This window comes from Peromyscus maniculatus, chromosome 6 (assembly GCF_049852395.1).
Source record: "Peromyscus maniculatus bairdii isolate BWxNUB_F1_BW_parent chromosome 6, HU_Pman_BW_mat_3.1, whole genome shotgun sequence".
Lineage (NCBI taxonomy): Eukaryota > Metazoa > Chordata > Mammalia > Rodentia > Cricetidae > Peromyscus > Peromyscus maniculatus.
The window spans coordinates 132,815,019-132,838,065 of NC_134857.1; the positions used below are offsets into that span (position 1 = coordinate 132,815,019).

The 23,047-nt window shown below is 48.6% G+C and overlaps 1 protein-coding gene and 1 long non-coding RNA gene across 2 annotated transcripts in view; one reads left to right on the forward strand and one right to left on the reverse strand.

Annotated features, from left to right (window-relative positions):
- Positions 1-23,047, reverse strand: part of St6galnac5 (ST6 N-acetylgalactosaminide alpha-2,6-sialyltransferase 5) — a 177,953-nt gene that overhangs the window by 30,772 nt on the left and 124,134 nt on the right. The gene's annotated exons all lie outside the window — the stretch shown is intronic.
- LOC121830371 (uncharacterized) lies at positions 1,893-22,229 on the forward strand. Its single transcript, XR_006073585.2, has 3 exons — positions 1,893-2,074; positions 19,122-19,232; positions 21,803-22,229. It is a non-coding gene; the product is annotated as an uncharacterized LOC121830371 (long non-coding RNA).

Genomic DNA, 23,047 nt, shown 5'->3' on the forward strand with positions numbered 1-23,047 from the left:
AGTTGCGCTTGAAAGAAAAGCCAGAGAGGCAGGGAGACAATCAGCAAGGGAGCAGTCGGGGAAACCGACAGAGAGAGCGAGTCACCGAGTCACCGATGTGGAAAGTGTTCTTTGATGTTGGTGACTAGGACCAGTGCCCCCCCCCCCACCGCCCCCGCCACCCCTCCCCCGCCCTCTCCCTCCCCACCCCCGCAGCAGGTGTGGGCAAGCAGAGGCCCAAGAAACTTGATTTCTAAGGGCTAATGGAGGGCTGACACTGGAGAACAAGACTCACGGAATGGACCTTAACACTTTCTTCAGTGACTGACCCAGCATCAGGTTGTCTGGGTGTTAGAGTTGAAAATCCTGCATCCTGGGAAATCAGGAATCCTGGGTCACAGTTTCACCACTCATAGGGAGGTGAAATGTCCTGTGGCAGTGAGGAGCTTCTGCAGATAGCTGGCTATTGGGGGGAGTGTGTCAGGAGACAGAGTCTATGGCTGATTTCAGAATCTCCTACATTTAAAACAAAACAAAAGGGATGAGCTAGATAGTTGTAGCCCAATGATGCTGATTCCTTCACTCGTTTGTTCATCCTGACATTCATCTGAAGACCTTTAATGACTACTTCACATGCCCTGAGGTACCATGTAACTCAGAACATTTTCTTCATTAGCTTTCTTATTGTTTTTTTAAACTTTTTATGTTTTTATTAGCATGTATTAATCATACATAATAGTAGTTTTCATTATGAAATTTTCATACTTGTATATAATGTATTTTTAATAATATCAATCCTAAATTAGCTTCTTTTGTTCCCTTTCCACTGATTCTTTACTCTTCCTAACCTTTCTCTCTCTCTCTCTCTCTCTCTCTCTCTCTGTGTGTGTGTGTGTGTGTGTGTGTGTGTGTGAGAGAGAGAGAGAGAGAGAGAGAGAGAGAGAGAGAGAGAGAGAGAGAGAGAGATGCTTACAGGAGCTGGGCACTTTACCGGGTAGCTACACCACTGAGAAAATGTCTTTTCTTGCCCCATCAATAATTAACTACTCATAGATCCTCAAGAGAACAGGGACCTCGTGCTCCCCTCCCTCCGTGACTGGGGGATAACGTTCATCTCATCAGAGCCTCTGTTAGCTCAGGATATACCAGCTCCATGGCATAGATGGTACACAAGGATGCACAACACTTCACCCCTTCCTCGGGCTCTGTGCTGTGGATCCAATCAGAAAGCAGTTGGCTGTCCCCTTAACAGTCCTGCCACTACTGCATACGTGGCACATCTTCTCTGGATGGCCACTACTACAGCGTTAGGGACTACAGCTAAGTAAGACTCTTGATGATTCTCTCTGGTAGCCTGAACCTCCTGGGCCTAAGAGGGCTAGACAGCAGGGTAGATGCTTCCAGCCCAGTTCCAGACTGACTTTTCTGTACCCCGTGAGGAAAGTATGTACTGTTTTCAGTAATAAGGTCTTACCGTCTGGTTCTAGGGGTCAACCAACCTCAGTGTCACTTGGCCATGTTGCTTCAGGGGCTTCAAGGGTCTCCCTGACAACTTGTTGGGAGGGGCCACCCCCTGACACTCCATCAGGTTATGTCATGGCCCACCCTGACACTCCATCAGGTTATGTCATGGGCCTACCCTGACACTCCATTATGTTATGTCATGGGCCACCCCTGACACTCTGTCAGGTTATGTCATGGCCCACCCCTGACACTCTGTCAGGTTATGTCATGGCCCACCCCTGACACTCCGTCAGGTTATGCCATAAGTTCACTTCAGTGGACCCCAAGACCATGTAAGCTGAACTTTCCAGGTTAGTTTTGACTTTTCAGTCACTTTGTTGACTGTGACCGGGGACTCTGAAGAGGGTCCTAGCAGCTCATTTCCCTGTCATTATTTTAACTTCTCACAGCTGAGGCTAACTGAGGTGAAACACTGATCGTGCCAGGGGGACTCCAAGGACCTTGGTTTTTCCTTCTCATCTTTCCCTACAGAAGATCCTTTCAGGGAAGGAGAAGGCTTCTGTATCTGCCATACATATCCTCTGTGATCACCGGACACAACCAGAACCCACCAGGAGCTGACCACACCCAGGTAGCCGTCGTTTCTCTTCCATGCCCACCCACACAGGCTCTGCTCTGGAAGTGCCCCGCCGGCACTAACACCCACTCTCCAAGCTGCGTTCATGTGCTACACGGTGCAGAGTGAAGTCCGAGTTCCGCTTCAGGTGCCCATTGCTGAGGGGTGCCAGCAAGAGCGTCTCTGCTCTTCTCCACGTGATACCACACCTCCGGCAGCTGGAAAGACAGTGTACGGAAGGTGGGGCCACTTCCAAAGAGGGAACGGAGTCTGGTTCCTGCATTCAGGACTAATGCTGTCTTGGAAGCAGAATGACTAGAAACCACACAAATTGTGTGACCTTGTTTCTTAGGATGTATTGCAGTCCTCCGAGGGAGATGTGTCCTTCCACATCTCAGCCCCGATAAAGTCCTAGTGTCTTACTGAGCTGGGTGAAGCATTCCTAGGTGGTGAGTTGGCTCCTGGCACAGTGTCTGTGTGCTCCTCCCGAGTGATGAGATGTAGGGTAGACAGGTCGCTAAGGAGAGCCTAAGAAGGCCGACTTTGGGTTCTGCTTGGGAGAGAAAACGCTGTAGCCGAGGGGGTGGGAGAGCTCCAAAGGGAGTTTTTACCTAGAAAGGCAGCTTGTCCGGCTTCTTCCTCACAGTACTCAGCCTCCCAGATTCTCTCTCTTTATAGCCCATTTGCTCAGCAGCTGTGTAGCTGGTAGAAAATATGGCCACCCACATCAGGTCACTCCAATCTTGGCCATCTCCTGTGCTGAGCTATAAAAAGCATCCAATGGGTCTGGAAATGCAGCTCAGACGAGGTGACTGTCCAGCATGCACACAGCCCTGGTTAAGTCCCCAGCACCACACAGAGCACTCGTCAAGTGGTTATTCATGCCAATGGCATCACTTGCTCTGTGGAGGCCCGAAGATCCTCGGATACATAGCGAGTCTAGGACAGCCTGGGCTATGTGAGACCTTATTTTGTTTCCAACATTTAATGCTGACCAGAGAAGGTGATGGCTACATCAGTGATTCCCAGCTTCCTGCTGTTTCTGTCCTCTGAGAACACATGGGCAGAAGGTATAAGATGGCCCAGCCAGCAGCTCGCCAGTAAGTCTCTTGGCTCTGATGTACAGCAGGGAGGGAACTGGTGAAGACACCTGTCTTCATGGGAAAGGACAGTGGAGTCATTATGGCTAGAGCTCAGGGCACTGCCTGAAATTAATGGCTGGCTGGGATAATGTCCCAGGACACAGTAAGGGTCATTAAGCCCAGCCAGTTATTAGTCCCCAGTAAGAGCTTGATGCCAAGGTCATTAGAGCTGGTATTGGGTGAAAGATGCCCAGAAAAATCCACAGCGCATTAGGAGTCATGAGGTGTTTCCAGAGGATGAGTCCTCAGAGGCCCAAAGCTGCAGACAACCTCTCCCACCACCCCATTCAAGGGGTAAGCAAGGCTCCTGGGAGCTTGTGGGAGGCAAGTGGGCAGCAGGATGTCCAGGGGAATGTGCATGTGTCCAAACACGTGGAACATGAGAACATGAGTGTGTACATGCATGTGGAACAGGGGAACATGCATGTGTCCAAACACGTGGAACATGGGAACATGAGTGTGTACATACAAGTGGAACAGGGGAACATGCGTGTGTACATGCATGTGGAACAGGGGAACATGTGTGTGTACATACATGTGGAACAGGGGAACATGTGTGTGTACATGCATGTGGAACAGGGGAACATGCATGTGTACATACATGTGGAGCTCTAATTTTACTTTTGCTGTCCCCTCTGAACTTTGGCAATTTTAGAAGCATTTTTTTTTTATCATCCTAGAACCCAGGACAGGGTATGCACCCTTCAGTGGGCTCCAGATCATTTTGGAATGTGTAGATTAATCCTTCTATCACATTCCTGGCCTCTTTCTTAACCTAAAACAGCCCATAAAATACATGCCCGCCCCCCCAGGGGATAGGGGAACATGACAACTTCTATCATGGCTAACTCTTTCACTCTGTGGTGACAGGAACAATTCCTACTTAAGGAAACAAGCTAAGAAATCAAGGTCTGATTTTTGCCACAGCCGGAGGAGCAAGAATTCTCTCTTGTGACCTGGCTGCTGCCTCTGGAGCCTTTCTTAAGAGAACAGGCCAAGCCAAGTCAAATTAGAGCTGACACCTAAAATACCCGGAGATGTCCTTGTACACATTTGCAGCCAGCAACACCATGGCTTCACTTCTTAAAACTCTGATTTATTTGGCAGGGGGAAAGGTATCTTGGAATGTGATGCCCATTAGCTCAGTAATGACACTGGCCTTGCTCTGGGGAGTTGGGGGGAGGGCGTAGTGCAGCCCGTTGGTCTGGAGCAAACAGATATATTAAATGGCTTCAGGTGTTTTGAGACACTCTGGCCTTGCAATCTGATGTTTTCCTGTAATTACCAGGCTGTTATTAGCTGTCAATCTCAGTCCAGGAGCCTTGGTGAAAGCCACGCAGATTATTTAATGTGAGTCACCAGGAAAATGTTACTCTCTCGAGAAGATGCCCTCCCTGCTGTTCAGTGACAGGCTCACCCACTACTCTCTGGGGCCACAAGCATCAGCAATCTGTCATGCAGCATCTCTCTCCACCCCGAGGCACCTGTATTGTTCCCACCCCTTGCCTGGATGAGGACAGTCAAGCTCTGTGGCAGAAGGCAGGTGGCACTGAGCCATGTCCAAAAATTGGGTTTTTAGTGTTGTTGGCCTCAAACCTGCTTCTTGTACTTCCCAGATATGGACATCACTGAGCAAGTTGCTTAGCTTTTCAAGGTCCATTTTCATCCATAACATGAACATGGGAAAGCCGATCTCAAAGGGGAGGCTTGCCACCTCAACCCACAATGCAACTTGCCCGTCGCTGCTCACCCCCTAACTCTGGGCTCATTCTTGATACTTGTCCGCTATTGGGTCTGTCTTCCTCCATCTCATCCCTCCCCATCTCATCAAGCCACCCCCCTCACCTTTGTGCCGATAGTACTCTTAGCTCTGAGTTGGTATCTCTCCCTCACGCCTCACCTAGATGTTCCTGGAGTCATCTTCAATGTGCAAATCAAGCCCTGTCATGCTTCTGATGAACCTTCCAGGGGCTTCCTCCCTTCGCGCTCTGCCGCAGCCCCGGCACCCACAGCTTGTCTCCGTCTGTCCTCCAGCAGTCCTCTGTACAGACATTCCACTGCCATTTCCCCGCGGCTGTCTGTCTGTCTGACGTGCATCGTGTCGGCAGCTCCCCCTCTCTGTGTGACCCCTTTTCAAGTCCTTCAGAAGTAACTACACATGTCAAGAAATCCTCCCACTTTCCCATCTCACCAGCCACTTTTCCCACCTCTTGTCACTCTCTCCCATGACCCAGGGTTTATTTTTATGAACGCGTGTGTCACTCTAAAGTATCCTGATTTTGGCTTGTGTGCCTATGTGTTACTGTCTTTCTCATATTCTGGGATGTGAAAGGAGAGATACTATCTTTTTACACAGTTTCTCTAGCACCACAAAAGATGGCCAGCACAGAGGTACTCAAATGCTTTTGAACAAATAATTGAGCAATAGGCATGTAGAGCACTTACGTGGGGCGTGGCACAAAAAAAAACGCCACCACATGGGTGTGCTTGCTGTGTTTACGTGTGACCATTCAGCAGGTAACCAGTCCCAGAGACTCTCTGACTTGGGAAGTTGGTTTTATTTTCTAAAGTGCAATGTTGGAGTTTTGTGTATGTTTCATAACCATAAGTAGTACTGAATTAACTTCAAGGGGAGGCCTGGGAAAGCCCATAATTCCTTTTTAATTTAATTGCATTTTAATGAGCTTTTAACATTCAGTCTTATTAAGATATAATTTGTATGCTATAAAATTTACCCATTTTATTTTATTACCATTTTTATACGGGGTCTCCTGTAGCCCAGGCTGGCCTCAAACTCACTGTGTAACCAAAGATGACTTTGAACCTCTGATCCTGTCTCCACCTCTTAAGTGATGTGAAATATAACTCCTGGTGACAGATTCACTGATTTAAATTCAAGTTATGTGGGCATCACTGTGATCTAATTTTACAATATTTCCATCATTCTGAAAAGAAAGCCCAAGCACCTTTATAGCCCCTGCCCATTTCCTGTCCACCCTATTTGACCACTGGGCTACTTTGAATCTCCAGATCGCCATTTTTAAGCTGTTTGTTGTAAAAGGAATCACTGTCTGTGGTCACACATTCTACAGTTTGTTTTTCCATTCACTAGCTTATTTGGGTTCTATCTCTTGTTTATTATGACTGGTGTTGTGAACACTCAAATACAAGCCTTTATGTGGACTTACATCTTCCTGTCCCTTGAGGAGCCTAGGAATGGCATTTCTGGGTCATATGATAATCTTGTTTAATGTCTTCAAGTTTGCCAGATTCTTCCATTCCCACCTGCAGAGCACAGGGCTCCAGTCATTGCCCATGTGTCACAACGCCTCTGTTGATAGCCCTTCTGACGGGTGGGAGGAAGTGCTTGTGATTTGCAGGTTTCTAACGACTAATGGAGTAGACATCTTTTTTTGTGTGTGGGGGATTCTTTTGCCATACTTTGAGTTTCTGATTCTATGTATTGCACCTTACATTCCACACTAAACAAGTCACCCAAAGTAGGTGACTATTGAACTGGGAGTCAACATTCAGTTGACTTCTTGTATGTGTTGAGCCAATGCGCTGGTTGATCTTCAACGTCAACTTGGCTGGATGAAGAGTCCCCTAAGAGATCAGTGAGGCACACCAGGGGGTCTGTGAGGGTGTCTCCAGTGAGGTTAACTGAACAGGGAAGACTCGCTCTGCCTCTGAGTGGTGCCATCTGCTCACTAAGGTCCCAGAGAGAGTCAAACTGGAGGGAGAAGGCCAGCTGAGGGTTGGCATTCCTTTGTTCTGCCCTCTGTCTGTCATGAAGACTCTCCTCTGCCACGGGCTCCTGTTGCTGTGATGATCTGCCCAAGCACATGGGGCCAAAAAGCTCTGAATCCAACCCTCCAGAGCTATGAGCCCAGATAGACCCCTTTTCCTTAAGGTATCTCTGCTGATGACCAGAAAGGAATTAATATAGCCCTGCTAATTTTCTTCATGGTCCTTGTCACAAGTGTGAATGACTGGAAGTTTTCATTTTTAATTTTGGTGCTTGGTACACAGCTCACAGCAGGAGGTACTTGAAGTAATTTATTGCTTTCTTGGTCCCTTATGTTCTTGGAAAGCCATAGATAATTTTCGTTGTTTCCCATGAGTGTGCACAGTGGTTTGAGGGGTGGGTCACATTCTAGAGGCTGCTTCTTGCCTGGGATGCTGGCACAGTGGTTGGTAGTTTACATGGGTTCCCCTGCCATCTTCATATAACTCCCTGATACAACTTTCCTCACATACATGCAGGTACTCCTTGGAGGACAGGCTACATGAAGACCCCATGTGCTCATTAGAAAAATTCAAAGGCTGCTTTTCAGCCTAAGGTGATCTTGAGTGTTGCTGGACAAAGATGATTTTATAAAGCTGGCTTGATTGGTACCTGCCAGCTTTGAAAGAAATCTAAGACAGAACTGAGCAGGATCCCAAGCCTGGGAAGGTAACTGAACTGATGACCATGAGAACTGAGAGTTCTGTATATGGCTGAGTAAAGAATGTGGAAAAGCTGATGGGCATCCTGTAACCATGGTGCATCCTCTAGGCCAGGCAGCAACTTGTTCTGTTAATGAAATGAAAGTTTCTGCTCCCCCCTTTAATTTGCTCACACACAGCTCTTAGGCACCAACTGTTTATGTAACTGGATCTCTTGGGTAGTTACCCAGGACACTACTGTCTTCACCCATCTGGCTATACCCTGCTCAGACATGGGAGGATACAACATACTGTACATATTGTACAACATAATGACACAGACTCCTGGCAAGAAGAGATGAGCATATCTTAGTCAATGAATTAAGAGCAACCCACATGACCAGAACAGCGAATGTGCAGCATTGAACTGGAGGGACCCAGCTTGGGAGGCAGGCATGGGGACAAACCTTAGGCCCATCATTGTTGGCAGACTTAGATGGAGAGTTGGGTGTGATCATGCATGCCTGCAACCCCAGAACTCAAGAGGCTGAGGAGAGAGGGACACCTTGGGTTCTAGGCCAGCCTGGGATATACTGTGAGACTGTGTCTTGAAACACATCAGAAGAAGAAGAGGGGAAGAGGAGGCCAAAGGAGGATGTAGATGAGAAAAAGGAGAGCAGGGAGAGAGAGAAGGAAGTAGGGGAAGAGGAAAAAGGAAGGAGAGAAGAAAGTGTCAAAAAAGGAGGAAATGGAGAGGAAGACTGAGCAAGGGAGGGAACAAAAATGGCAGCAGAAATTAGAAATCCTGGAGAAATGTAGAAATTCAAAGAACTGAGAAGACAGTGACAGCACAGATTCTGAGAGATCAGGGGGTGGGAGAGGAACCTCAGCAGAACAGTCTAGAAGTCAGGAGGCGTGCAGTGGGAACAGTGTCCCACACCGAAAGTCATGGTGGAGGTGACACACTGCATCTCACAGGTGACACGTGTACCTGTTGTCTCCAGTCATCAAAAGAGCTGGAATCGAGCTTCGTCCACTCAGGAAAGTACAAAATCAATTTGGAACCCTTAAAAATAATCTAGACAAATAGGATTTGATGCTAAGAGGGACCATGCTTATGGCACTTTAAGCTTCATTTGTTTGTAAAATTTATTTCCCAGCCGCACATTGAAGTGGAGTGTTAGACTGAGAAGTTATCGCTGGAGGGAAAATGTCCATTGCTGCCCTCAGGTATGACAGCGAGACTAACTTCCTCCAAACCTGAGCTTCCTTCCATGAAGTGTTGGGTGGACGTAGCCTTTGGGCCCCATATCACATCTCCAGTTATTGTGTCTTTAGGGTGAACCCAGGGCCTCCTGATGGACCTGAGCAGACATCCCTTGAACACTTGGGAAGAAGACACTCCCATAACTCTTTGCCCTCCGATGCCCTCATCTGCTTGGCCTTGTGAACTGGAAACATGGATGTTGACAGAGAGAGGATGAGGCCCACTACCCTAGTCTCTAAAAAGTCTTACTTCTTTTTTACTCTGTGACAGAGAAACTCATCTTGAGCTGTTGCACCTTTTGGGCAATTTGTTTGGGAAGCATGATTCTTCTAGGAAGGAGACGGGGAACTTGATCTGTTGACACTGTAGCATGAGGCTAGAGGACAGGTCCTCACTTCTTTCCTAAGGATGGTTCTGACCACAGCTCTCAAACTCCGTTATCTTCTAGGACTTTACCCTCTTCCCCACCAAGGGAAGTCTACATTTCTAAATGGAGTCCTTCACAGCTTGCTTCTTACTGACCAATTTCAACTCCCCTCACTGGGCCACCGCTCACTGCTCTGAATGGGCCCTGTCCTTGCATCTGTCCCCAGACCAGCCTCCATTCAGAGCACATTGCCTGGCTTGCTAGGTCTGGCACATCCTCTACCTACCTACCTACCTACCTACGACTTCAGACCCTGGGCCAAGGCTACCTGCCCAACAGAGCTTTGGGTCATAAAGATTGCCTGGGTTAAAATTCAATAGCCTACCAGCTTTTAGCTTGGGGAAATTGTTCCGTTTCCCTCTTTCTTAGTTTCCCCGTCTGTCAAATGGTGGAGGATGTGTGGCTTCAGGGAGGGAATTTTGCTCATCTGCCTCCACCACTTCCCACTACGATCATTTCTTCCCCAGGGGCAGCCAGTGACGTGCCGCCTCTTTTGGAGGGATGGTGATTTGATTTTATTTTCTAATCTTCATGTCCATACTGCTTCACAAAGTGGCTGGATTACAGAGCAGGGCCAATAAATGTGGGTTGAATGAATGAATATATGGATTTCTGAGGTGTCAGAAAGTGGGTTTCATCTTCCTATTCCCCATTGTTCAGAGAACTATGACTTTTTTTTTAATCTTTTTTTTTGATCCTACTTAAATTCTAACCAGACATGCTAAGACCCTTTTAACACTCTAATGCCTTGAAAGGGCTTTGATCACATGTGGGTGAAGCTGTGTATCCCTAATCTGAGGGTTCCCACGGTACTTGGGAACTTTGCTTGGGTGTCAAAGGCGAAGGACTTAGTCACTGCGGCCAGGTCACGCAGAGCAGTGGCGGGCCCTTCAGTTCCGTGCTTACTCCTGGACATGCCTGAGGTTTCAAAAGAAAGCCAGAGAGGGGTTAAGTAATTTGAGGCTTCAAGGACTGCATGTCCTTTGGAGTTGGCGGTGTGGGAGGTGGAGCGCAGGGCACTGTTAAATACAGAGCCTGACAGCCACCATCCCCACTGGGCTGGCCTGGCTCACTTTCAATTGCACTCAGGGATGCTGTGATGTTTATTTCAAATATAAGGCTTAGGATGGACATCAGAAGTCTAGGACATTTGTAGCAAAAATCTTAAAAGTTCTTATTAATAAAATCAAACCTGAGGCCAGTTATTGGGGTGAATGCTGGAAGATCAGAGAAGCAGAACAAGCTACAGCTTCCTCACCTTGCCAGTTCCTCAGCTGATCCTGTTTCCTCAGACTGGAAGCCTCTGTGTCCTCATCCAGAATGAAGTTCAGCTGAATTGTTGCTCAAAAGCCTAAATGCTTAACCAGCTGAATGCTTCTAGTTTCTAGTCTTCACACCTTATATATCTTTTGCCATCACTCCCTGAAATTAAAGGCTCACTTCTTGAGATTAAAGGCTTGTGTCATCATGCCTGGCTGTTTCCAATGTGGCCTTGAACTCACAGAGATCCAGAGGGATTTCTATCTCTGGAGTGCTAGGATTAAAGGTTTGAGAGCCACCATTTTCTAGCCTTTGTATCTAGTGGCTGTTCTGTCTCTGACCCCAGATAAGTTTATTAGGGTGCACAATATTTTGGGGAACACAATACCACCACAGACATTGTTCCATCAGACATAGGAAAACGTGTGTGTGTGTGTGTATGTGTGTGTGTATGCACGCACGCATGCACGCACGCACGCATGCACGTGTGCATGTACATGTACGTGCACCCACGTATTCATACGCACATGGAGACCAGGGGGTGACCTCAGGTGCCATTTCTCAATGCCTTCTACCCCCCCTGCCCTTTTGTAAATATCTCACTGCCCTGGAATTCAGAGCAGGCTAGCCTGGCCAGCCAGGGGGCCACCTGTCTTTGCTTCCCCAGGGTTTGGATTACAACGTGAGCTACCATGCCTGGCTTTTATCACTGGTGTTCTGGGATCCAGCTCAGGTTTCCATGCTAAGGCTGAGGTGGGGAGCACTTTCCTGACCAAGCCATCTCTTCCAGCCCTGAGAAGACATTATCATCTCTGAAATAGTGGCAGCCTCCTAGCCTACATCTGCTCTTCAGTCCTTCCTTCTGGACTTTCCTCTTGGACAGCACAGATGCTCACCAGTGGTTCTCTGCAAGTTGAGCTTACCTCCAGCCTCCCTAGATCAGCCTTTCTTCCCTTCCCACAGAAAGGTAACAGCCCCAGCCAGTTGCTCCAGCCAGAGCTCAGGGGCTCGGCATGCTCAGCCTTGCCTCTCTTTCTCCACACTGGCCCAGTCTTTATTATCCTTCAGCCCCAGCTCTCTCAGCTCAGCCCACATACCTCTCTTCAGTCTGCAGCTCTCTCAGCTCGGCCCACATACCTCTCTTCCATCTGCTGGCCTCTTGCCCTCTCTCCCTAAGTTCATTGAACTTCACTCTAGAGTCTGCTTATTGGCCAACATCTCTTGCTGGGTGCTAGACATTTTAAATTTCTTTTGAGAGAAGACCTCTCGTATCCCAGAGCTAGCCTCTAACTCACTATGTAGTTAAAATGAACTTGAACTTCTCTTCTGCCTCTGCCTCCCAGGCGCTGGAATTACAGGCATGTGCCACCTGCTTTATGCTCCCCATTCCCACATACACAGAACTCTGGAGACATTATATTATCCACAGTGCCTGACACACAATATATACTCAATATATTGTCACCCATATCAATCTCTGGCTTCCAGCAAATGGTAAAGTACCCTTCACCCTGTTCCCAGGCAGATGCCCTCTGAGAAGGGGTCATGATCCCCAGAGTCAAGAAGAAAGGAACCTGGGCACATTCAATCCATCTTTAGTGGGAAAGACAACACAGCATTGGTGTAAGGGATTTGGGCGCAGGCCACGTATCTTTTGAGGTAATTGCCTTCTAGAGCTGAGAGTGGGCAGCCTGTGCATAGCATGCTTGCTGTGGCACTGGCTCCGGTCAGTCTCTATGTCACTAACCGTCATCACTCTAATACTTGGGTCACCCCCATCCTTCCCAGGCTCCTTTATGAATGGCTAGACGCACACCCCATATCTAGTGTGCTTGGTACCTCACCATCATCACTCTAATACTTGGGTCACCCCCATCCTTCCCAGGCTCCTTTATGAATGGCTAGACACACACCCTGTATCTAGCGTGCTTGGTACCTCACAGCCCCGACACTCGGTCTGTTCCTGAGCCTCCTACATAAGTAGACCTATGGGGGTGGTGTAACGGAGCCATGTTTCCAGCACTACACCCGCACCTGACACATTCCCATTTGTGTGTTCATTCATTCAAACAAGTACTTTTTAGTAGTTGCCGTGTGCCAGGCACCATTCTTCATGCTCGGGATAAAAGGACTCAACCAAATAGCTCCTCCCCATAACTGAGCCAATATATGTACTGGAAAGATGGAGAGTGAGACCTGCCCTGGGCTGAGGACCACTGTGCTGTCTGTTCTGGCTTTACAAAGCCCTGCACATGGCACCAATCCCAGGAACCTGGACATGAGGCTATATTTCCCATCCTCTGGGGAGACATTAAGACTAGCCTGCTGAACCCCTCAATGACACCTCTACAAGCCAATGCCAAGGCTGGAACGAGGCCCTTGAGACAAATCAATCCCGGCTCCATGCAAAGGCAGACATGCCTGTGCCTTCTAGAAAACAACCTCAAATAATACGCCCATGTTGTGCTCTCTGGGGAGACAGCAGGGTAGGAGGAGAGAGGAAGCGAGCTGGAGAGGGTTGGAGGTTGCTTCAAGTGCTCACAGATGGGAGCAGGTAGGCCCCTTCCCTGGCTGAGGTGCTGGGAACCTCTCCCTAATGACTGGTCCCAGAGTCCTTTGTTTTCTATGAAAATGACAGAAAATGTATCAAAGATGGTACATAATATTTAAAATTACCCACGTCTGGAACCATGGAAGAGAGAGCAGCCCTGGGATGTGAAGGAACTTACCCAACATCACATCGTCGGAACCAAAGCTAAGACTGTGGGTTTTGTGTTCAAATGACCAACCAGTTCCCTCCTCACTGTGATATTGTCTTCTAACAGAAAACGGGGCCAGGGAGTCGGAGGGTGTGTGGGCGGGTGATGTCCTTTCCTGAAATCAGTTCTGGACAAGTCTGAGTGTCCTACTAACCCGCCCATATTTGTTTCCTCCCTTCTGAGAGCAGTTAAGCCCCGGGTTCTGCAGGCAGGGGTTCAAAGTTAGAAAGGGCAGGCTGCACGGGAAGAGGGGCTGAGCCGGGGCGGGGCTGGGCCGGGGCCAGGGCGGGGCCGGGGCCGGGGCGGGGCTGGGCCGGGGCCGGGGCGGGGTTGAGCCGGGGTGGGGCGGGGCCGGGGCGGGGCCGGGGCGGGGCCGGGGCGGGGCCGGGGCGGGGCCGGGAGGCTTTGTCCCATAGGTAGAGCTGTGAGGCAGGTGACTCATAGCTTCCCATCAGTCTCTTCTCACTCCTCTCCTTCCGAGGATCACAAGACTCCTGGCTACAAATGTGTCCTGCATTTCGGGCATTTCCAGGTCAAAACTGGTCCTCTATGACCCAATTTGAAAACACTTGGGTACCCAGGAACAGTTGATTCTTACTGTGAATTGGACATACGTACAAGAGTCCAAGAGTTCCTTAAGCCAAGGGGACTGTATGGGGCATGAGGTATCTTGGCATCACACCGGGACATGGAGTAATGTTAGAGACATTGACGTCAGTGGCGCTTCCCCAGCACCTTTCAGTACCTGCCACGTTTACACGAAGGGCAAATGGAATCCACAGGGCAGGGGCCAGTGAGGAGAAGAGGTAGAAGGAAGAGGACCAGGGGGACCTGACCATTGCTGAGAAGACACAGGAAGGTGGGTCACAGCTCATGGACTTTGGAGATGGGAGGCATCCCTGGACAGATCCAGACAGGCTGGGGGTTCTGGCACTCTGCGGATGGTCAGGTCTTGGTTTGCTCTGGCACGGAGCCTGGTGATTAGCTGTGTGCATGACACTCCTGCATACTCATACCTTAGTCTGGGCATACATGCAGATCCTCTGCCCTTGTCTTTCATGTAGAGTTTCTGGGCCTCATATGGCAAAGGCTTTTCTGAAATTCCCAAAATCAGATGAGGAAAACAAGCAGTCTTTGAGATCTCACCTCCTAAAGGCCAGCCCAGAGGAGGACACACTTTCAGAGACAGAATAAGGATGCCTGTGAAGTCCAGCCATTAAAAAAATTTGTGTGTGTGTGTGTGTGTGTGTGTGTGTGTGTGTGTGTGCATATGCATGCATACACATGTGTGTATGTATAGGTACCCTTGTACATATATGTGTGGTAAAGGCCAGAAGACAGTCTCAGCTGTTATTCTTTGGGTGCCATCCTCCTTAGTTTCTGAGGCAGGGTCTCTCACTGGCCTGGAGCTCATCAAGTAGGTTAGAATGGCTGGCCCTCCAGCCCCTGGGATATCTGTCTCCCTCTACTCAGACTGGGATTACAAGTGTGTGCCCTTCCATGGCATTGAAAAAAATAGTTTTTGTGCATTTATTTTCCACAGTATATAACTGGATGGAATCTTTAAATTAAAATATGGAACAGAGCCAGTTTGTGGAAGTCTTCCTGGTCTGCAGCACAAGTGAATGTAGCATGAATCTTAAAAGTTCTTATTAATAAAATCAAACCTGAGTCAGTTATTGGGGTGAATACTGGAAGATCAGAGAGAGAACAAGCCACAGCTAAGCCTACCTGGCCAACTTCTCAGCAAGTCTTGTTTCCTCAGACTGGAGGCCTCTGAGTCCTCATCCAGAATGAGTCTCAGCTGAACTGCTGCTCGAAAGCCTGAAGCTTAACCAGCTAAAAGCTTCTAGTTTCTGGTCCTCATGCCTTATATACCTTTCTGCTTTCTGCCACCACTCCCTGAGATTAAAGACTCGCTTTCTGGGATTAAGGGCGTGAGTCACCATGCTTGGCTGTTTCCTTGAACACACAGAGATCCAGGTAGATCTCTGCCTCTGGAATGCTAGGATTAAAGGCGTGTGCTACCACTGCCTAACCTCTATGTTTAAAATTGTGGCTGTTTTGTCTCTGACCCCAGATAAGTTTATTAGGGTGCACAATATTTTGGGGAACACAATACCACCTCAAGTGAAGCTCCCTTGGTGCTGGGTAATCTAGCTGGTGCCCATCACTGGGGCTCCTTGTTTGGAGGTTTAGAGTCTGGGAAGTCTATTTTGTGGATGCTACCCCTTAAAGGACAGGGACCCTAACACTCACACAAGTAAACAGTGCATGGCATTTGCTTCCTGTCTTTAAGACACAAACTTCAACTGAGAAATAAAAACTCTTCATAAAATGTTGTCTGAAAAGTTTGAACTCTAAAGCCTGTGTTACTCTGAGGGTTAAGGCATGTACCTGTAAATGTCTCAGGAGCTTAGCTTCCAGAGAAAGGGCAGGGGTACCAGAAAGTAAGGCTGATGTTTCAGTGAGATGTTTGCAGCCACTTTAATTTTCTGTTTTTATGGACATAACAGCACGGGAAAGCTTTCATTAGAGTAATTAAAATACCACTCTCCTCGGAAGAGAGAATGCTGCATGCTGAGTTTCTACGAACTGGCTGTGTCCAGACAGCACTTACCCGGCCAGGCATGCGTTTTATTGGCTGGAGGGACAAAGTACCAATGGGGTGTAGCTCAGTCTGAAGGGAGCGACTGTCTGTATATAAAAGGCATTGCTATTCTTATAGGAGGTCTGATTACACGCTTCCCAAATTTCCCTGAAGTCTCCTGACATGGGTGTGAGGCGCAGCCCTGTAAATTGTCAGCACATAGAAAGCTAAGATTTAGAGAGCAGCTTCCGCTGTGCACCCTGTAAAATGTGTCCCATGAGGAAGATTAGTATCAATCACAGGCTTATTGGAGAGAGAGATGGGGTCCAATGATAACCTGGCACCATCAACTAGAGTAATGGTCTAAGAAGCAAAAGCAATCAGAGAGGAGAGTGGAATCTGCACAGAGAGACAGAAGTAGAAAGCCGGAGTATAATGGATCACGCTGATGAACAGGCGCTGTTAGCCAGCACAAAGGCGGGCGTGAGCGATGCAGCTCTGCGCACAATGAATACGGCCAACCACTGATCTTCGGGATGCCTCCAGAAACAGACCTGCCACATCCAGAGGCCCAGCTGCACACAGTGCTACTAAAATGCAATGAAGTCATTACCAACCCGAGAATACTTGCTGGTTCCAGGAGCTGCTTACGGGAGGAGGAGCCGTTTGCACAGATCTTCATGTGGAGACAATAAAAACAATAGACCCCAGACTCCTCAGCCATCTAGATTCTGGGTTCTGTCCAGGGTGTGGAGCAGAGATGGAGCAAATGTTTGACTGCCACTTAAAAGGTTTCCTTATCTTGTACAATTTTCCTAGCCCTTCTCCCAGGAGGGAACGCTTCCTTCTCCTTGGCCAGACTTAAGGTGACCGAGTGCCTCTCCCAGCCAACAGCAGGCAGTGGAAATGGCACGTGTGACCTTGGAGCTGGTGAAATGTGGCTTTTGTCACCTCCCTGTCCTGAGTTCCTCAAGTCGGTGCCCAGCAGTGATGCTGTGAGAAAGCTCATCTAACACAAAGAAGTCACTGGAGATACCCCTACCCACAGCACATCTGAAGTCCCTGCTCTCAGCCAGCACGGGCACTCGGGATCAAGGGAGACAAAGATGTAACAGCATCTGAGATGCTGAGGTGTGGCAGCGCCAGTATGCAGTGTATGAGGGACTCCTCTGTTGACGTGACAAAGCACCACTTTGTTGCCTAGGCTGGTCTCAAACTCATGGGGTCTGGTGATCCCTCTGCCTCAGCTTCCCACATAGTTGGGATTCTGGTTACAAACCACCTGCTTGGATCAATGCACACTTAAAAAACGTGGACTGGGGCATTAGGGAGTCCAAAGTAGTTTCTAGCACCAGAGAATGCGCATCCTAAAGGTTGTAATTGCGATCAGGATGGAGCCTCCAGGAAACCTTTAGCTACTTAGACGATGGAGAACAAGGCCTGGCTTTTTCAGAGTCGGGCCAATTGCACACTGTGCGAAAGCTGCACCAGTGTGGAGTTGGATGACGTTCCAGACGGTCTGCCCAACCTGCCCTGACTCTCCGCCCCTAGTTAGAAGGGGCGGGCTTCCATAATGCACCCTTTGGAAGCGGCTCTCATCACGGTGTGGTAAGAATGGAGATGTGAGAACAAAGGTTACTCCTGTCCAGTGTCACCAAGCACTTCCGTGGTGACAGCAAAACCAATGTCCTTACTCTCCACTCAGCTGGCAAACCTCTCTCTCCATTTATGGGTCCTATGTGGAGAAAATAACCTGCCTTTCAAGTTCTGTGGCACCATGATTACCCCCAAATAAATGACACTGGGAATGTCTGGGTGGATCTGCCCTGGCCTGTCATCCAGAGGATGCAGCTTCTACACAATGGAACAGTTTAAGCAGGGGTGGCATGCTCCCCTCCCAGAAGTGCAGGGGAATTAATGTGGCTTCACTGTTTCCCTGGGGCTTTGAGGAAGCCATCTGTCCAGTTGGCAGGGCCAGGGCCGCCCAAGTTCTCTCTCAGCCTGTATTCCTGCCTCCCTTGTGAAATGTAGTGTTCATCTGTCAAGTGATTTCTTGGCTGTTCTGTAAGTCTGGCTGGCTTTGCCATCTCTTCCTTCTGGCAGCCAGGAAGAACAGACCTTAGAAAGTGTTCAGGGACTAACAGTGGTCACCACACCAGGTGATGGGGGAGGACCTGCTACCACACCTCGGCTAGTGTTCACTAATCCTCAACATCTGTGCTAGGCATGTTCGTCTCCCTCATGGAACAAGACAAGAAGTCAAATGACCTTCAAGGATATTTGGCACATGAGCGATACAGGACACTTTGATCAGTGTTTGTGTGTGTGTGTGTGTGTGTGTGTGTGTGTGTGTGTGTGTGTGTGTGTGTGTAGATTGCCTATAGAGGTCAGATGACAATTCTCAGTTCTTTCCTTCCATCACATAGAGCTCAGGTAGTCAAGCTTGGTGGCCAGTGCCTTCCCCAGCTGAGCCATGTTGCGGTGGGTGTGGGTGTGGGTGTGGGTGTGGGTGTGGGTGTGGGTGTGGGTGTGGGTGTGGGGAGGGTTTCGTGCTGAAACTGAGGCCTGGCTCCAATGAACCACCTGGCCCACGGTCAGGCCTTTTCACACTGGTTAAGATCAAAGGCGCTGGGGTGGAAGAACAGCCCCCTGCCCAGCCCTAGCACTTGGTCCAAGCAGCTCAATGACTCTAAGCCCCAGATCTCCAGTCTGCAATGCTATGTCCACAGCATTGATTTTCTCAAAACCCATGGCTTCAGGTTGCAGGGAGGATACGCCCGTGAGTCCCGCTGTGCGCTGGGTGTGGTGAGCACTCCATAGCTGGCTGCTGCTTCCAAGACTCAGAACTCCTGTTGGGATTTGTGACTGTTGATAGGAGAGTGAATTATCCATAAGGTGGCACCCAAGGCTGAAAATACAGGACAAAGATTTTGAGAGGAAAAGTGCACCAGAACTTTGGCTCTTTGTAGAACCTTCCTCCTTTCTGTTTTCTTTTTTATTCATGAAGTTCTGTGCTGTCGTTTGGATCTTGAATGTCTTCGACAAGTTCTGAAAGCCTGGTTCCAAGTTCATGGAACTGCTAGGAGCTGGGGGCAGCCTGAGGAAGGGGATCTCCTGGAATGGGGCCCTTGGTTGCACACTCTTGAGAATCCTGGGCATCTGACCCCTCCTGTTCTTTGATTTTTTCAGCTGACAGGAGATGGGCAGCTTCTTCTGTTACATGGTATGCCACAATGGACTTCCTCACTACAGGCCCAAGAGCAAGACACTGTGAACATTCTCGCCAAAGCCTTCAAAACTGTGAGCATTTTTTTTTTTAATTTTCTGAAGTCAACTGTTTCGGTTGTTTTCTGACAGTAACAGAAAAGAGCGAAGGTGGTCTGATAGAATCTTCTTCCAGTCTGAAGTTACCCAAGGGAAGGGAACTCTACATTTGAAAGTAGAACTAGTCCTGCGCCCTGCTGATGGGGTGGGTGTCTCTGATGAGGTGTCACGAGGATTTTGTGTGTGCATCTATGACCAGGGTTAAGGTTGGAGATGAGTTTAGAATCTGAGTCAAGCCTTTTGCTCTACCCCTGAAGGCTGGAGTAAAGGCTTAGTGAGTCCTTGCCATGCACGCTGTGGGTTAGGAAGCCACGGGCCGTGCTCATGTTCTTCCCACAGGCTGCAGGGCCTATCCACACAGGGCTCTTTGCAGCTCCCCACACTGTGGAGATTCACTAAGTCTGTGGTGAAGGACCTTCCTTCGTGCTATGTAAGGACAAGCACGGATCAGTGACTTGCACAAGCATCCAGTTTCTCTCAAAACCTCAGGACCTCCCCAGGTTGATCGTCCCTAGTGCTCTCAGCCTGTGGGACTCTCAGCCTGTGGGACTCAGCAGCAGGCCGGACGTATGGAGCAGGCGTTTGTCCCTATGTCCTGGACCTTCTCCTGACCGGACTCTCACACCGGTCCCGCCTTCATAGCTTCGAGAGGCATTGGTTTTTCACCTCTCGACCCACACTGATTGGAGAATAAGATTGTCATTTTCACAGGTTGTGGAGACACTTTCTGTTCCACTCTGTAGGCTTTCTGACACCGAAGGAAACAGTGGCTGGCCAGCTTCCTGTCTTTCCAGTGTCCCCCAGTGTTTCCTTCCTGAAAAAAGGCTGGAGACTCGGTCTTGCCTCTCTTGTCCTGTAGTGTTTCCCAATGACAGTCCATGCAGTGGATGCGTAGATGGGGCTTCTTGTTCCCTTCATGCTTGCCAATTGATTCTGTGACATTTCGGGGGCCCAGCGTGCCTCCCCATCTCTTTGTAGCACATCATATACCCCTTGTGTGGCGCTGGCTCCTCATCCTTTCAAATCGCTGTGCCGTTCAGAAACAAGAGGCTTAATAACCAGGCTTGCTCATTGTTTTTGAAACAATCGCCAGTACATTCCTTTCAGCCATTCAGACAGGAAACTTATAAGATGTTGAAGACCCTAATTTCAGCATTATGTCCCTTCTCCCTTCTGTGGATGTAGCCAGTTCAAAGGCTTGAGAACCATACTATTTTCTCCACTGTGAAATAATGTAGGGAAGAAATAGATGTAATTTCAAGGGACATGCCATCCCAGTGAACATTTTCAGAGGGGCAGAAGGACACACAAAAAAGAGCTAGTATTTAATTTCTGGGACAAAAACGGCTGGTCCAGGAAGCCTGGACTCCAATCCCAGCTCTGTCTCTGAGGACATCCAGTGACCTTGGTAAAGCCATGCATGACTTTTTAGGGCAGGCGGGGACATCGGGTGAGCAGTCATCACTGTGTGTGCTGTAGGTGTTGCCTTGAGAAGTGATACCCTGAAGTAAACCCTCCAGCCTGCAAGGAGAGGAGGAGGAGGCTGAGCTTAGCTTGGATGAAGCTTATCCACATGCCTTTAGGAACAGTAGACCATGCTTGGGATGAGGCATCTTGTGAGCCCCTCCGTGAACCTGTCTCCGGGGCTCTCTACCTAACTCTTGCCTTCCCATCTTGCACGCTAAGCTTACCAGCTGCCTGCTAACCTGACACCTCTCAGCTTTCTGTGTGCTGCTCCCTCTGCTAAGAAGTTCTCCCATCTGGCTCACTCCCTGCTTGCCCTTGAGGCCTTATGTTCTGTCTTTAGAAAAGACCTGGAGATGCTCTCCTTTCCTCCAGAGTGAAGTAGATGTCCCTTCTCTGTATTCTGAAAGCACTGTCACTCCGACCCAATTAGTCATTTCCCACTGGACTCTGGGCTCCTGGTGGATGCCTGCACCACCAGACATTGCAGAGGAATGTCAATCAACGACCCAGTCAATCCTGGGAGTCTCAGAGGGTGTTTCCAGATGAGGCTAGTGTTTGAATTGGTGGTCTCAGTGTAGTCCATTAGCCCACAGCTCTCCATCCAGCTCTTTCCTGACTCATGGTGTTGTCGGGGACTTCTCATCTCATTTTCTTTTGCCAACAGCTCCTCTGGTCCTCAGCCCTTGGGCTGACTTACACCATCTGCTTTCTTGACTCTCAACTGTGAGCTGTAGATCACACTTCTCAGGCTCTACATCCGGGGGAACCAATTGCTTATACAAGGCATGAGACTCTAACACCACCAGTTCAAGTGCCTAATACTGAGACTAGCACATAGAAGGTTCCAAGTAAATGTCTGTGAGAGGGTAAAAGGTGTGCATGCACACAAGCAAATTGGTCACCCTCAGTGCACTACTTGTATAGACGTGGCATTTGGGGAAAAACTTATCTTGCCCTCCAGATCTGGAGTTTAAACTTAGCTTTACCATTGTGTAGCCATGCAATCAGAGGGAAACCAGTCAAATTAACAAACCTGAGTTTCCTAAGTGGTGAACTATTATATACTTTCTGCTTCACAGATCACTGGGAGAAGATACCTCGTTATTATACATATGGATGTGTTTCCTAGAAGGTCCCAGGCAGCCTATGGCCAGATCCCAGCGACCTTTATGTAAGGATATGGCAGGTTCCAGGATGCAAGAAAAGAGGGAAAGAGGAAGCTGGTGTGTGACTCTGAGTGTGGCCCAGCCTTCTTCATGGTCTATTGGCACATCCTTCAGAGATCTACCAGCCTGACCTGGGAGTGGGCTTAGGAACTGCCAGTCACAACAATCATGGATATATTCCATTTCTACAGCATCTTTGGAGAGGGCAGTAGTTCCTGTCACCAAATTCATTGCTTAGATCATTCTAAGCCTTTCACAGCGGTGAAGGAATCTTTCTCCCTGCATCCTTTATTCATTACTTAAAAAAAAAGCGACATTAAATCTGCCATTGCTTCCTGCTAATTGCCTGTAAATCAGCCATGTGTGAAGTTCTACACGTTTATCCACCAGCCTAAAGTTGCAGAGTTCCACACCGCAAAAGGCCCTGATAGGAAACCTGTCATTCGGCCGATGGAACAGTAATAGATGTGGAAGTGAGTGATGCATAATGGATCATGGGATTTAAAATCCAGCATCCACATCCGAGCTGCTGAAAAGGTTAGCGGATTATACGGCTGCAGCCACATCAATTATGAAATAGAAAATACTCAACCTTGCCTTCCATCTCGGAAGGTGGTAAACATTTTATCCTGCTTTCTTCTGTGTGAGCTAAAGACTCTTGCTTTTATGAGTCATCCTGGGGTGTAAGTGAGCGAAGGGGATAGGGAAAAACAGCCACAGGAATAACAAGTAATGGTCCTTTGCTTATGACTTCATCCACAATTTGCTGTGACAATTGATGGGAAATGAAGTGTGATCAATTTCATTCACTGTACATCGTTTCCTATTGACTGACCTGCCAAATTGTTGATTGAATAATTAGTTAAAGTTCAGTCTAAAGAGACACACTCACAGTCTTCTCCAAGACGATTCTTAAGGGCATCCCAGAGAAGCCAGCCTGCTGCCTGGAGCTGGCACATTAATTGTTTATCCTTTCACTTGTGGGAGTGAGTCAGACAGTCAATGTAAATAACGTTAACAGTCCCTAGGGGATGAAGGGCAGCTGGGAGTGACTCGGGCCACTTAGAGGAGTACGACACAGCCTTGGGCTTTAGGGACGGCTTCTCCTGACTGAGAAGGAAATCGTATCCCAATGCAATGAGAAAACAAGCCCTGTCT